The 14892-nt window shown below is 31.6% G+C and overlaps 2 pseudogenes; one reads left to right on the top strand and one right to left on the bottom strand.

Annotated features, from left to right (window-relative positions):
- The first annotated feature begins 3060 nt into the window (after positions 1 to 3060).
- On the top strand, positions 3061 to 4210 carry LOC111374457 (annotated as a pseudogene).
- Positions 4211 to 4663: 453 nt separating this feature from the next.
- Positions 4664 to 7208, bottom strand: LOC111374452 (annotated as a pseudogene).
- Positions 7209 to 14892: the final 7684 nt, after the last annotated feature.

Consider the following 14892-nt stretch of genomic DNA (forward strand, 5'->3'; position numbering starts at 1 on the left):
TCATATGGACTTATATGTGTAAATTGTTGTATATTAAATTAAAGGCTATTGAATTCGATTGAACCCATTTAAAGTGATCTAATAAGGTTTCGATTTTGGGTCGTTATGCATCCAATTAAAGTGTGGGCTTATATATGTGTAGAGATCAAGCTCAGATTCCTAATTCTATGATAGTCCGAATTAGATCAAAGGGTGGCGTTATATGAATACGATTATGGTCCCCAAATCACACATACGTATTTGTTCATTCTCTTCTACATTCCATCACAAAGAGAAAATGAGATTACGTGTAGATTTAAAAGACTAAACCGCAAGATTCAAGTATTATATTAACTATGTCTTATTCAAGTACGTTTCCGCTATAATTCTTGAATTTCTTGATGATCCAACATAAAGATCCGGTGATTTTAAAGTAACAAATTATCTTACAGTTATCATTAAAAATTAACATATGATTACTTTCGTTCTTTTTTTTTTTTTTGAATAATTAAGAAATATATTTTGTTAGTCCATAAATCAAACAAAATATGAACTAATTGAATTAAAAGTCAGAAGTTGATTCTTTTTATAGATGAACTAATCTATCAAATTTAAAAAGGAATAACACGGCTTGGGGATTGTCGAGTGGGTGGTAAATGTTATGTGATTTGAGTGAAAGTGTTGGAGGCTAATGAAGTGGCATGAGATTTTAGGGCTTTCCGACAATGGCGGTAGGTGATGTAGCAGGATATTTTTGTGTGGTGTTTTTGGTGCGGTGGTGGCGCATGGTGTTTTGTAGTTGTTGGTTTTTCGGATTTTTTTGGTGTTTTTGGAGCTGCAACAAATTTGTTGGTTATGGAAATGGTAGTGGCAATGGTTTCCACGTCGATGGCGATGGCGATGATTTTTGTTGGATTGACTATGGCTTTGGTCGTAGTGGATCTGACAATGACTTTGTTGGATCTAACGGTGGCAGTGGTTTTTGCCTTTTTGGTGGATTTGGTGGTGGTGGCTCTAACGATGGCAGTGGCAGTTTTGTAGTTGAAAACAATGGTTTTTTTTGTGGGTGTGGTGGTTACCTAAGAATTTATTAATTTGTAACCAATAAATAATGTATGACCTAAAAATTTGTTAAATAGTGACAAGTGATTTGATAATTTGAAACCAATTAATTTGATATTTTGTGACTAGAAAATAAGTTGCCACTTATAAAATCTGTGACCAAGAATAATAAGTGACCTATTAATTTGATAAATTTGTGATCGAAAAGTAAATTGTGACCCATAAAATTTTGATTTATGACTATTACATTTGTGATTGTGACTAATACATAACTATTACCATAAATTATATAATATTGTAACTTTAATATATTTAATTAATAATTTCATAAATAAAATTTAATTAATATTTGATTTTTGAAATAATAAACATTGTTTCTTAGTTTTGAAATGAATCATACTTAGTGATATATGAAAATCTCCCTAAAAAATATCTAAGAATTCATAATTCGAATCTTCCCTTCCCATCCTCTCCCCTCTATATATTTGATTTTGAAGGGCCCTCTTATTGAAGAGGTTTTCAAACTTTTAACATACAGCTAAAAACAAAAGAGTAAAAGTAATATCTACCATCATAGATCTTTCTCCTTTGCATTGGAAACTAGCCACTTTATTTACTCACCAAAACAAGAAAGAATTTTGTACATGTCAAGCCCTGCTCAAATTCTTCGCTTAGCATTAAATTAAACCACATGATATATTTTAAAAGTAATATCTGCCAGATCTTTCTCCTTTGAATTAAACCACATGCTCTACTTTAAGATTTGAAACACTACTTTTTAAGGATCTTAAAGATTTAAACACACTGAAGTATTGCCAAATGGCGCCCCTATCCATCCAGGGCCCATGTGGCCCTCAACAAGTATTTTTTATCCATATGTATTTTCTCACTTCTGCTTTCACTGTGAGAAAAGATACTTGTACCACAAGTCATATAAAGCTAGGGACTAGGGCAAAAAATAATGGTCTTCATATATTCCAGAGATTCTCTTTGCATGATCACCGAGATTGTTCATTTAACAGTATATCTCACTACGAAGTTATGTTCAACTTGCGCCTTTTTCATTGTACCCTTTTTCAGTAAATTACTGACTAACAAAGCCCTTTTAGCTATAAATTTGAGGTGCCTAGTGTCTCTGTGCATAACACGGTTAATCACCACGCATATAAGATTCAATGTGATTAGTTCTTCCATGACTACAAGCAACGATAAAATATTGGAAACAAAGGACAAGATAATAAATTTAGAGTAATGCTATTTAGAATCACTAGCGTTAATACTCCACTCTAGATGACAATAATGTAGCCTTAAGTGAGAAGTACAATTAAATGAGTCATTTAATTTTACATTTCATTGAGTTTATCACATAACATCGTGTTATAGGACTAGTGGTACAGAATAGCATTATTCATAAATTTTACATACCACCACCTAAACTGATATTGGTGCTAGATAGCATTATTTAAGTCATAAATAGCAGTATTAATGAATTGATTGTTTTAATTAACCGTGGTTAATTTTGAGATGGGTGCTTTAATGAATTCTCACAAGTTTTAGGACTCATTTAGCAGAGCCTTTTTTTTGTTGGGGGAGGTGGTAAATTTTGAATATATTTAAATAATTTTTCAAAAGCTTTGTTATGTTAGAGGTTTTAGAAAAAGCTTGTTTGAGATAACTTCCTCAGAAGCATCTTCGACAAGAAGTGGAAGCAAAAGCAGAAGTTCAGCCAAATAGACTCTTAATCTGGTTAGAACTGAGGTTGTGCTGGAGATAAGAGGCAGATTAGTCTGTGTTAAAGACTATAAAGATTCAGATAATATTATTGTGATCAAAGTACAAATCCACAGTCAGAAGCAATGTATATATACTCATTTGCCTAAAAAGGAAAAGTGTAAAAAAGAAGAAAATAAAGAAACCCAAATTGATGCTCGACAATTTACTATTATATCTCCTCGACAAAAGGTTGTTCTATAAATTCTCAACATATGATCATATCATCCAGCAGCACAAGTGCACAACAATAGTAAACTTGTTGCCTTTCCAATTCATCTCCTCAACTCCCCCGAAATATTCTAAATGTTAATATCCTTAATTGTCAGCTTATTCCTATTTCTCACCGTCACAAGTACAGTTTTTTCGACCTTGGCTTGTTCATTGTTGGATAAAACCCCTTTACCAGGGCCACATGGGCCCTGGTAACCAAGCATGGTTCTTCATTGTTTTTCCTGTTTTAATGCTGCAAAATATAAGAAAAAGAAGCCAATTTTTTCACGCTTAATCGAAATTTTGACCTTTTCTAATTCTTTTATCTCCATGTGTTTTAATGTGCAGGTGGGATTGGGAATCAACTCATACTGGTGAACAACTGTAAGGAAGGAATATGGCCCGGAATACAAGGAAGCGCAGGCATACAAACCCTGAAAGATGGTGGGTTTCTACTAACTAGTGGCGAGGAAGTAGTCATCGATGTGCCAGAGAAATGGTCGGGAAGAATATGGGGAAGGCAAAATTGCAACTTCAATGCATATGGAAAAGGCTCGTGTGCCACCGGAGACTGTAATGGGGAATTACACTGCCAGGGATTAGGCGGCGTGCCACCTGCCACCGTGGTGGAAATGACACTGGGGACATCAACTTCACCTCTACATTATTATGATGTCAGTTTAGTTGACGGCTTCAATTTGCCCGTAACAATGAAGCCTGTTGGTGGAGGAATTGGTTGTGGTGTGGCTTCATGTGATGTCGATTTGAACATATGTTGTCCATCGGCATTGGAGGTTAGGGCAGGAGACAAGGTGATTGGGTGCAAGAGTGCGTGCTTGGCCATGCAGTCTGCCAAGTACTGTTGCACAGGAGAGTACGCTAATCCTCAAACCTGCAAACCGTGTTTGCAAATCTGTTCAAGGCTATATGTCCGAGGGCATATAGTTATGCATTTGATGATTCTTCAAGCCTTAACAAATGCAGAGCTTCACGGTATGTTATCACTTTTTGCCCTCCAAAATGAGGATCACATGAAGAAATCGGAAATGTGTTGTAGAGGAGTTATCAGTGGTTCTAGTGGGTTAAAATATGTTCAATCAGCTGAATAGCTAATGTAACTTTCCTAGGTTGTAGCATGTGTTTTACTTCTGTAAGAGAACTGAATTGAATTACTTAATGCTCTCAACTACAAAGTAGTTCGAAACTGGAAAAAACATGAAGAAACTCAAGATGATAACAAATCAAAGTGAAATCAAAAGGATACCAAACATACTCGAAACATTTACTCTAATTGTCCTTAATAATAAGATACTAACGTGATATATCGACTACCAGTCAACTGCCAGGATCACCACTCTCAAAGCATGTAACCTGACCGTGAATTTACGCTTGACTCCACTCGCAAATTCAGAATTTGGAATATTGAAAATCTGTTCCTTCTTGACACAAAATTTTATATATATATATATATATATTAGGAATAAGAAACCTAGCTGGAAGCATTTTAGAACTCAATCTGTTGATAAAACAATTCAATCAAGCTCATAAAAGAATTTGCAAAAAAGTACTTCAAGTTATCCTTCATAGGAGTTCATCACAAAGTAAATTATTAAAACTGTAATGATATTGAACAACTTCATGAGCAACAAAACTTGCTACTTCACAAAATTCAACAGAACAATACAATAATCACATAACATTCACACAAATAAGGAACATAATTTACATTTTCTGGAGAAAGCTCTACAGAAGACAGCAGAAAAATTTGCAATTTTGTTTGTAAGACAAAGGTAGCAGGTTTATAAATATCATTTTTTGACAAAATAGAAAAGCAAAACTGAGCAAAGGGATTTCTCAATTCACCCACTCCAGTGACAGCATTAGGAAGCATTGTCAGCTGGGCGTCCTGGACCTATTAACAGGGGACTTTCCTTCTTTTCAGAACTAGGTTTTGTATCAGGATTTCAGTTAGCAGCCCAAGCCCGGAGTGGTGGTTCAAAATGATTGTTGGTAACATCTGGTGGAGAAGAATCTTCTCCTGGGAGGACAAGAAGCCCCTTCTCTCGAAGGGAAGATGGTTCATTAAAGCAGGCACTCCAAATAGAGTCCACAAGCTGTCTTTCCTCTTTGGCAGCCCCCAAGTCTTCAGCAGACATCTTCCCAATTTCCTTTATCCGTTCTTGTAAAATTTGCTTCAGTCTGTCATCTTCTTCATTTGGGATACTGTCAAACTTTCCTGGTCTGTCTTGAGCTAGGTCAAGGAGGCCCCAAAGTGCAGCTTCCCGTACATTAGCATCTTCACTTGATGCAAGGTTCATCAATATATGAGGAAATCCAAGCTCAGTCACTATATGGCACTCCGAATGATTCTCGTTTAATAAATAATGGATCAAGTTAAGGGCTTTCCTGCAAATTATCAGTTGTGTGAGAATAATAATGCGAATAATTTGGAATAGAAGAAATAATGTGATATAAAATGAAATAGAATAAAAAATCATCCATCCATCTCAGAGTTTCTTGAAATTGCTTATATTAATCAGTTTTTAGCTCTAGCTTTTGTAAATCACAATGACTTTCTTTTTCTTATAGCTTATTATGGCTTAAATCAGGCACAGAAAGGTAAATCTCAGTCTCATATAAAACTTGACATCAAGCCATTTTCGTCCTATCAGAAGCAGAAATTGGCCATGACCAGGAAGCTGAAAGGGAAACCGAGAAAATGTCTTATAGAGAAACCATATAATAATAAAACAAAAAGACAATGCCCTTGTTTGACAGTTATTTTATTGGAAGAATGAGTTTTTGAATGGTAAATTTTTGAAGAATGTATGATTAAAAAGTAGGAAAAAATTTTAGGTAAATGTGAAGAATATTTTATTGTAAACATGTGTGGTTGAAAAAATACATGCAATGGAAATTATGCAGGTCCTCTTGTTCTCTCTGTTGTCACCACTCACCAACATCGTTTTACGTGGATCAAAGATCTTCTGTAATCTTTATTTAAAGAATATCGAGCTGTCTCCTAGTATCAACGACAGCTTTTCAAGTTTTTAGATTCAAGCTAACTTCATCAAGAGCTTCAAATACAATTCATCAAACAAAATTGCAGCTCATCACTCGGCTTTAGGTACATATCTGCCGATGACCTCAATAGGAAAAATAGTTCCAACCCTTTCAGAACCATAGTTTTTAATCTTCTGAAGGACAGGTAGTAAAACTGCACTATCACGATAGCCTCATTTCATAATTTTTAATAAGCTGCACTATCATGATAGCCTCATTTTCTTCTATGGTTCAAAGTAAATTTGACATCTCACTTTCAAGAACATCCTGTCTATAAATTTATCCAATGGTGAATGAAACTGGCAAAGTGAACAGAAATGTTCAACTTAAACCCTATGTTTTTCAATAAATACTCTTTGAAATTCTAGAGAGAACTAGTATAAACCTAAATATTATTTATTCCGCCATAAAAATGCCTAAAATATAGCCTAGAAACAGACTATGCACAAAATAAACTCACCATTAGCCATATCAAAGGACTCCACATGCTCTTGTAGCTCATCCAGCATATCTACAAACACAAGAATCAGTAAAAAAATGGTATCTTCTTCTAATAGATTCATACAAATAAACACGTAAACATAAATTTTCATTCATAAATACCTTCAATATCTTGAGAAGTTACACCCTGTGACTCCAAAACCTGATCTGGAGTCTGCATAACAAGAGTTATCGCTTTCATTCTCTTAACAACATCAACAGTCTGCGATTGCATTGCTTCCATGAACCATTTTCTATCCTCCTCACTAAACCCACAAAATAAAATAACAACCCATTAATTCTAAATCCCAAATGAAAAAAAGAAAGTCGTCGTTTCAAATATATTTTCTAGAATATAGATATGAAACTAAATATTGTAACACCTTAGTTGACGGGAAGAACCGGTGCCATCAGAGTGAGAGAGACTCCATTTAAGTAAGCCTTCCCAATTAGGACCCTCCTCCGCCATTTCTAATCAAACAACTGAAACACTGAAGATTGACGTCGAAATTAATACGCAGAAATAAAGTGTAACAGAATTAGGTTTCCCAAGAATTTAGATATTTATATGTTCGGTTGGGAAAGTATTCGAGGGGTTTCAAGAACAAACTTGAAGAATCCGGGATTTTAGGACCTAATGAAAAGTCAATAATGGAAAACTATTGTCGGACTGAACGTGGCCGTATGAATGGACCGGATTAAGCGCCCTCTTGTTATTGGCCCATACAGACAATAGGTTGGTTTAGTTCAAGTGAAAATTAAGACAGAATTTTAGGCCCATTTAATTTTTATTGTTTGACTACAAAAATAAAAAATATGACCATTATTTATTACATCAAACTATTATATTTGATTTTCTATCCTTGTATAAATCCGATAACGACTATATTTTTCATTTCCATTTTTCTCATTCTTACAAAAATGGAAATCAAACGGATTCTTACTAAAAATTGTAGTTCAAAAATGAAATATAAAATTTACTTATTATTCATATATCAAATAATAATTCAACAATTAATATTAATAATGAATATAAAATATTCAGTCCACACAATTCCACCCTATCATTCTCTCTATCTCTCTCTTCCTCACCTCTCTTCCCCCTCGCTTACACGATAGGTTTCTCTCTCTCTTCCCTTTTTCCCTCTCTCACAAGACAGGCAATCGTCAGACCCAAAAGCCCTCTCTCCATTCTCTCTCTATTATTATCATTGCCGGAAGATTGCCACCAGAAGATCACGATTAGTAGCTTCGCCAATGAATGGTTATTATCGGAGGCGGCCAGCAATAGACTTTGAGAAGAGATCCAAGTTATCGTCGGCAAAGTTGGAGAGTTTGTTAAAGCTGAGACCTCGCTGATGCTAAGAGAACGACGCCAAAGAAAAAGTCCGGTTATTGTCGATAGTAGATTCCTTGAAGCTTTGATTCATCTTTAGTTGTGTATTTATGAGAATCACAATACAATTTCAATCTTCACTTCTCCATTATGATTAAACTACTATAATAGATTAGTGAGCTAGCAGTGGCAAGCAATGGATTGTCAAAGAAACTCAATGGAAATGCAAATGGATTCACGGAAGCAAATTATACCCCATGAAATCATGAATGTGGATTGTGTGTGTTGGTTAGATCTATATATAATATATATCTAGTGTGTTGATTAAGATCTATATATGCTAACTTTAAGAATCGTCGCTGTACGATTGATAGCTATGGAACACTACGATTATGTGTGTTGATTAGATGTGTATATGCTAACTTTAAGAATCGTCGTCGAACGATTAGTAGCTTTGGAACGCTGCCTCACAACAGCGTTGCTTGGGGGCAACAGAGTGGAGACAGTGCAAAAGGCTGCAAACAAAAAGGGAAGGAAATTAGGGTTTAGGTGAGGATTTGGGGACTGGGCCTCTAGTGTAATTTTTTAAATTATAGGCCCCTATTTGCAATTTCAAATTGGGGGCCAGTTTACAAATAGCGACAGTGGTGCATGAGGTGATGGCAGTGGTGGTGGTGGTGGTAAAAGAGCGTTTATGACCAATTATTTAAATAACTGTAACTAATAGATTTGTTAATTTATGGTGGTTGTGATGTTGGCTACAGTAGTAAAGTGCTGGTGACAGTAAGGTGGTTGCGGTTGGGATGGCGTATGGTGGGGTTTGTAACCAATTATTTTGTTGATTGTTATTAATAAATTAGTTAATACTAGTCGTTGTCCTGTGCGTTGCACAAATTTTATATTTATTTTATTTTTATTAGTGTATGAATTTTAGTTTTTTGGAATGTTTTTGAAGCAATATCTAGAAATATTTCCATGATATAAAAAAATAATTGCAAATTATTACTAGTTTTTACAATTTCATAACAGTATTTTGTCAGAAAAAATATGCTTGAATAAGAAATATATTTACACAAACTATTTTGCTTGTATTGTTGACATTCAATACTTGACAATGTTGATATGGTTAAGTTGAACCTGAAGATTATGTTTCTAAATCTTGTGTAAGTCCAAATAAATTGGAAAATACTTGCATTGAAAAATTGAACATTCGGCAGTTTATTATAGAATAACAGTAAATTAATTTATAGAGAAGTAATGGATCCATCATACCTTGAACATTGGGAGTTCGTTATAGCAGCTCAAACACTCAAACACATATGTGTCATCTATTTGAAACTGTTTCTTTCTGGCATACTGTGACCAACCTGTAGTGAAACATCTTACATCACCATTTGTTGTCAAACTCGTAGAAATAGTCTAGTTGCGATGCGAAGAGTCATGGATTCGAATACTTCGTATAAATTTGGGTAGATGTTTTCCATTGAATCTTGAAAGTACATACTAAAAAAATAAATAAATATGAGTGAAAAATAGAATTTAAAATTGTGGAAACATGAGTAAAAGAAAACTTACAATTTTGCGACTGTCATTATGTCTGAATGTTAGCCTAAAGACAGGTTTTCCACATGGAATGTCTCTTCTTCAACAACTTCGGAGTCAGAGTGGTATGTATCATAAGTTATTTCTAATTGTGAATCGTCAAATATTGAAACATTGAAGGTAGAATTTTCAATATATTCGAACACAATAACATAACCATCTTGTAAATTTTGATGATCGAAGAATTGTTCCCACCCACCAACTAGATAAATGTCATTGTCAACTCTTTCTAGTTGTATGGTAGCAATTATAACATCGTATCCAATTAGACGTATTTTGTTGGCAAGTTCATGTCCTGATTCGACAAAAGATCTTGCAAGCAACTATACAATGAAAAATAAAAGAATTTTTAGTTGATGTATGATTTTATTAGTTTTAAGAATGTATAAGCATTATAATAAGACTTACCAATCGAATGTTATGGTTTAAAGAAATGTCAACAATTCAAAAAAAAAAACGATGTGGTACATCCATGTCTGACATGATAAGAATTAATGACGGAAAAAACACAAATTTAGCAGTAACAACACAAATTTAGATTGAGCGAAATAATTGCTCCAAAATTAAAAAGGTCACAAGCATGAGAAAAAACTTGTAATTTTGTGAATGCATTGTCAAAGAAATTTGTGTTTATTCTTCTGGTATATTTATCTCCTATAAATTTCCTTTCTTCACTGATTTTTCCCATGAGGCAATGTCTATAGTGTAGAAAATAACGCGTCGTTGATGAAATTGGATAAAAGAAAATTATAGACAGAATTTCATTAATCATAATATTATTATATCAAGGAAAAATTGTAGCAGTAGTCCCAAATCTTTTCATTTTTGCAGACTTTACCATAACCTTCATTTTGTGCCAAAAGAGGTCCCTAACCTTTCAAAAATGTGCAACTAAGGTCCATCGGAATGAAAAACCTTCCAAATCACTGTTAGTTGATCAGGGAAATTCCTTGAACTATCAGCTACCGAGAGGATTTTATTGGATTTTAATATCTTTTTGAACGGTGTTTTGGACAATTTTGTTGGATATTGATTCTTTAGTTTTCTCGGTTAACTGACGATGTTTTGGACTGTTTTCGTCCAGATAGACTTCCTGTGCATATTTATGAAAAGTTAAGGACTTCTGTTTGCACAAAATGAAGATTATGGTAAAGTCTACAAAAAATGCAAAAGTGAGGAACCGCTGTTGCAATTTTTCCTTATATCAACTAATTATATATACATAGGAAAACGTTAAATATGTAGAATTGAAAGTTTCAAATTTCAAAAAATCATCAAATGATTTCACACATTCAAGTTTTCAATTAGAAGTTATTAAATATAATAATTATAATTTAGTTAAGTAGAGATATTTTTATTAATAGATAACCATCAAACTTCCAACCTAAATAAAACTTAAATTAAATAAAACTACATTTGGTTTGTGGCTGTAGTAACTTGAGATGGAAGATGGAAGTAGTGAAATTTGAGAGATGAAAGGGTTTAAATAAAATAATGGAAGAATAAAAAATGATACCTTTCTGTCATTTTACTTTTGGATTCTGTGGCAACATTCCTTTTTTCTCATACGGTACTTTTGTTTTTCACAGTTTATTTTTTATTTTTTTTCTTTGTATTATGTTTGTTTATTCATCTGGATTGCAGTGATTTTTTTTAGAGTATGCTTTTTTTTTTCATTATCTTGAAATTAGACATATACTTTTAATTATATTCTTTCATTAACGTAAAAGAAAATGTCGACTTGATTTATAATTTGTTATAAATATATAAATTTATTTAATATTGGATTTCTTAACTACTAAGAGCTTTTTTGATAGGGATTTTGATAATTGATTTTTTGACCGTTAGAGATAAAGTGGGTCATACTGGTGAGAGAATAATTAAAATATGACGGTTAGAATAGTGAAATAACAATAAAAAAAAATTGACTTTAATTGGATTTTAATCCATAACAAACAAGCACTAAATGTTGTAAATCAATATTGTCTTCTTTTTATATAATTATATTTCTTGCTTCGGGAATAAATAAATAAAAAAGAAGAAGAAGAGTGATTAAATATATATTTTTTTTTTGTTGAAGATGAAATTGATTTTACCTTTTTATGCTATTTGTAAAAATAAAAAAATTATTGTAATTTTATTTGTGTAATAAGAAGATTTATTATGATTATTTAAAAAAATTTCAACACCAAACAATAAATTTATACTCTTAACCTACAGAAGAATTACATGAAATAGTAAACGATTGTAACAATCACGTGAGTGTTTTTGAAAAAGACAAAAATCATTGCAAAAGTTTTTACATTTCAATAGTAAAGTATGTATAGTGCAATCAATAATACATTTCAATATTCATTTATTTCAAATTCGAGCTCTCTTTTAACTGTTTTTCTTTCAGAAAATTGTTAATTTGAACAATAATTGTTGTTAAATTTTGGTAGTTTCCTTTTGTTGTGATTGTTTGGTAACATTCTTTCTTTTTCTTTTTCACGGATTAATTTTCTTTCACTGGCTTTTTTATTTTTCGTCTTCTTCTTCTTATTATGTTTAGATTCTTTTGTTGTTTAACATTGCAATGATTATTTCCTTTTTATTTTTGAGAGTTTTTTGTATTATATTGAAGTTAAACTTATTCTTTTAATTATATTTTTTATTAGATCTACAGTTTTTTATAAAAATATAAAATTTATTTTATATTGAATTTCTGAATTATTGTATAAAAAATAAAGAAAATTGAATATTGCAATTTTATACCATATCATAATAGTAATCTTTCACTTATTTTTAAGCTAATAAAATAACAAACTAAAATATTGTAGAAAGCAAATTTCAATTATTATAGACAAATATTAGGTTACATGATAAAATAAAATAAAATAAAAAGTTGCAATGTGGCATGTCGAGTAACTTCTTCGCACAATGTGCGGAGCAACTCCGCAACAAATGTGCCGAGTCTCCGCACACTACCGCACAAATGTCCAGTCTTCGCACATGGGGAGACTCCACACATTTTGTGAGAAGACTCCGTACACAATTCTTTTTCTTTTTCACATGTTAGTTTTCTTTATTTACTTTTTTATTTTTTGTCATCTTCTTATTCGTTTGTTGTTTAGCATTGCAGTGATTCTTTATTTTTTAGAGTGTTTTTTTTTAGGTATTATATTGAAGTTAAACTTATTCTTTTAATTATATATTTTTTTAATGATTTACAGTTTTTTTATAAAATATAAAATTTATTTTATATTGAATTTCTAAATTACTGTATAAAAAATAAAGAAAATTGAATGTTGTAATTTTATATCTTATCATAATAGTAATCTTTCACTTATTTTTAAGCGAATAAAATAACAAACTAAAAATTGTAGAAGGCAAATTTCAATTATTATAGACAAATATTAGGTTACATGATTTCTAGCAAAAGAAAAAAAAAAGTTGCGGGGTGTGACATGTGGAGTAACTTCTCCGCAGAATGCAGAGCAGTTCCGCATAAAATATGCGAAGTCTTCGCACATTTTGTGCGGGGTCTCCACACAGCTCTGCATAAAATGTGCGAAGTCTCCGCACATAGGGAAAAAGTATGCGGAGACTTAGCACATCCGCACAAAATGTGCGAATTTTGTGTGGATTCTCTGCATATACTCCGCACATAGGGAGACTCAAAAAAAAATAGAAAATCTCTTTGCATTGTGCGGAGCTATAGTTTGTTGTCTCTCTGGACTGTGCGGAGAGTTTTTTTTTTTGCCTCATACAGTTTTTATATACTAAAATTATTTTTTTTTAATGCTGATAGCATGATACGTGTGTGGAAAAATATTGATCAAGCACTATAAACAAATTTTTTCACAAAATGCAAAAATAAAAAATGACATGACGCATAGTAAAATTGGATTACTTTACTGTTGCATTTACAGTATTGCCTCTTTGCTCTTTTTATAAAAAGTTAGATATGAACAATTATTTGAGATTGTGACTAGTGTGATTGATAACTTGTAACCATTAAACAATATGTGACATAAAAATTGAGTCGTGAATTATTAAACTAGTGATTTGTGACAAATAAATAAATTGTGTTTTATAATTTTCTTTTATTCGTGACTGATGAATAAACTGTAACCTATAGATTTTTTGATTTGGGACTGTAAAATAATTTGTAATATATAAAAATTTTTATTCGTGATCAAGAAATAATTTGTGACCAGTTAGTTAGATAATTTGTGACCAAATAGTAGTAAAATTGTGACATTAATATGTTTAATTTATTAAATATATTTTCATTTAAGTATTAATAAATAAAATTTAATTAATATAATATTTTTGACGTTTTAAACCATGTTTTTAGTTTTGAAATGGCCCATAATTTATCTCTTAAACATGAAATTTTTCATTAGTTCAAAGTTGGCCATTGTTTGGGCTCCATTAATTTGATAATACATTTTTCTCTCTCTTCTTTTTAAATACACAATCTTTAATAAAATAATATTACACGTAAATTCAAAACTTTTTCCCTTTTTACTAACTACACAATTTTCAAAAAATCACTTACAATATATATATATATTTTTTTATTATTTTTTTCTCAAAAATCTAATTACAATAGAGCCCAAACGGGTCTTCATAGGTTGGATTTGATCAATAGAAACATCTCACTTAGTCAACATGAGTAGTATTGGCATTAACTATAGTTGGGGTAGACGGTCACCTAAAATCTCACTTCGAAGAGGGACTTCGAAGAAAATTATTATTATTATTATTATTATTATTATTATTATTATTATTATTATTATTATTATCTTCTACAAAGTAATGAAACTTTTTTTAGGATGATGTGAAAGGTCTAAAACTTAAGTAACTTTCACGAACACGCTGGAAAAATTAAGTTGAAAGTGTTATAGCTTCGAGTGCCAAAAATAAAAATCATTTTAAAACTATTGGTGTAAACATGTGTTCACGCTAAGACATTTAGAGCTGCTCAAAGTTTATCTTCTGACATTATAAATTTGAAGTTACTGTTTTTCATGATTATTTGGTACAATATATCCACTATTTCCATTTTTTTGAAAATGTATTTTTCTCTTTATTATTTCTACCAAGCATTGCCCAATAAAATGATATCATACATAAATTCAAAAAACAAAAAATTCTTATCTTTTAACCATATATTTAAAAAAAAAAATCACTATTTCAAAATACATTATTTCCAAAAGACATATTTTTAACAAAGCCCAAATGAGTGCATTGTCTTCTATTAATAGACTAAGAAAAAGTTACAAATGAGGATATGTCCATTAATACTATAATTAGTAATTTGAAAGCACTTATTTCATTTTCTGAAACATATAGAGAAACTAGATTTAAATTTGACAAAATTATTGCTAAAGAAATTGTTT

The sequence above is a fragment of the Olea europaea genome, unplaced genomic scaffold, assembly GCF_002742605.1.
Source record: "Olea europaea var. sylvestris unplaced genomic scaffold, O_europaea_v1 scaffold1252, whole genome shotgun sequence".
NCBI classification, from domain to species: domain Eukaryota; kingdom Viridiplantae; phylum Streptophyta; class Magnoliopsida; order Lamiales; family Oleaceae; genus Olea; species Olea europaea.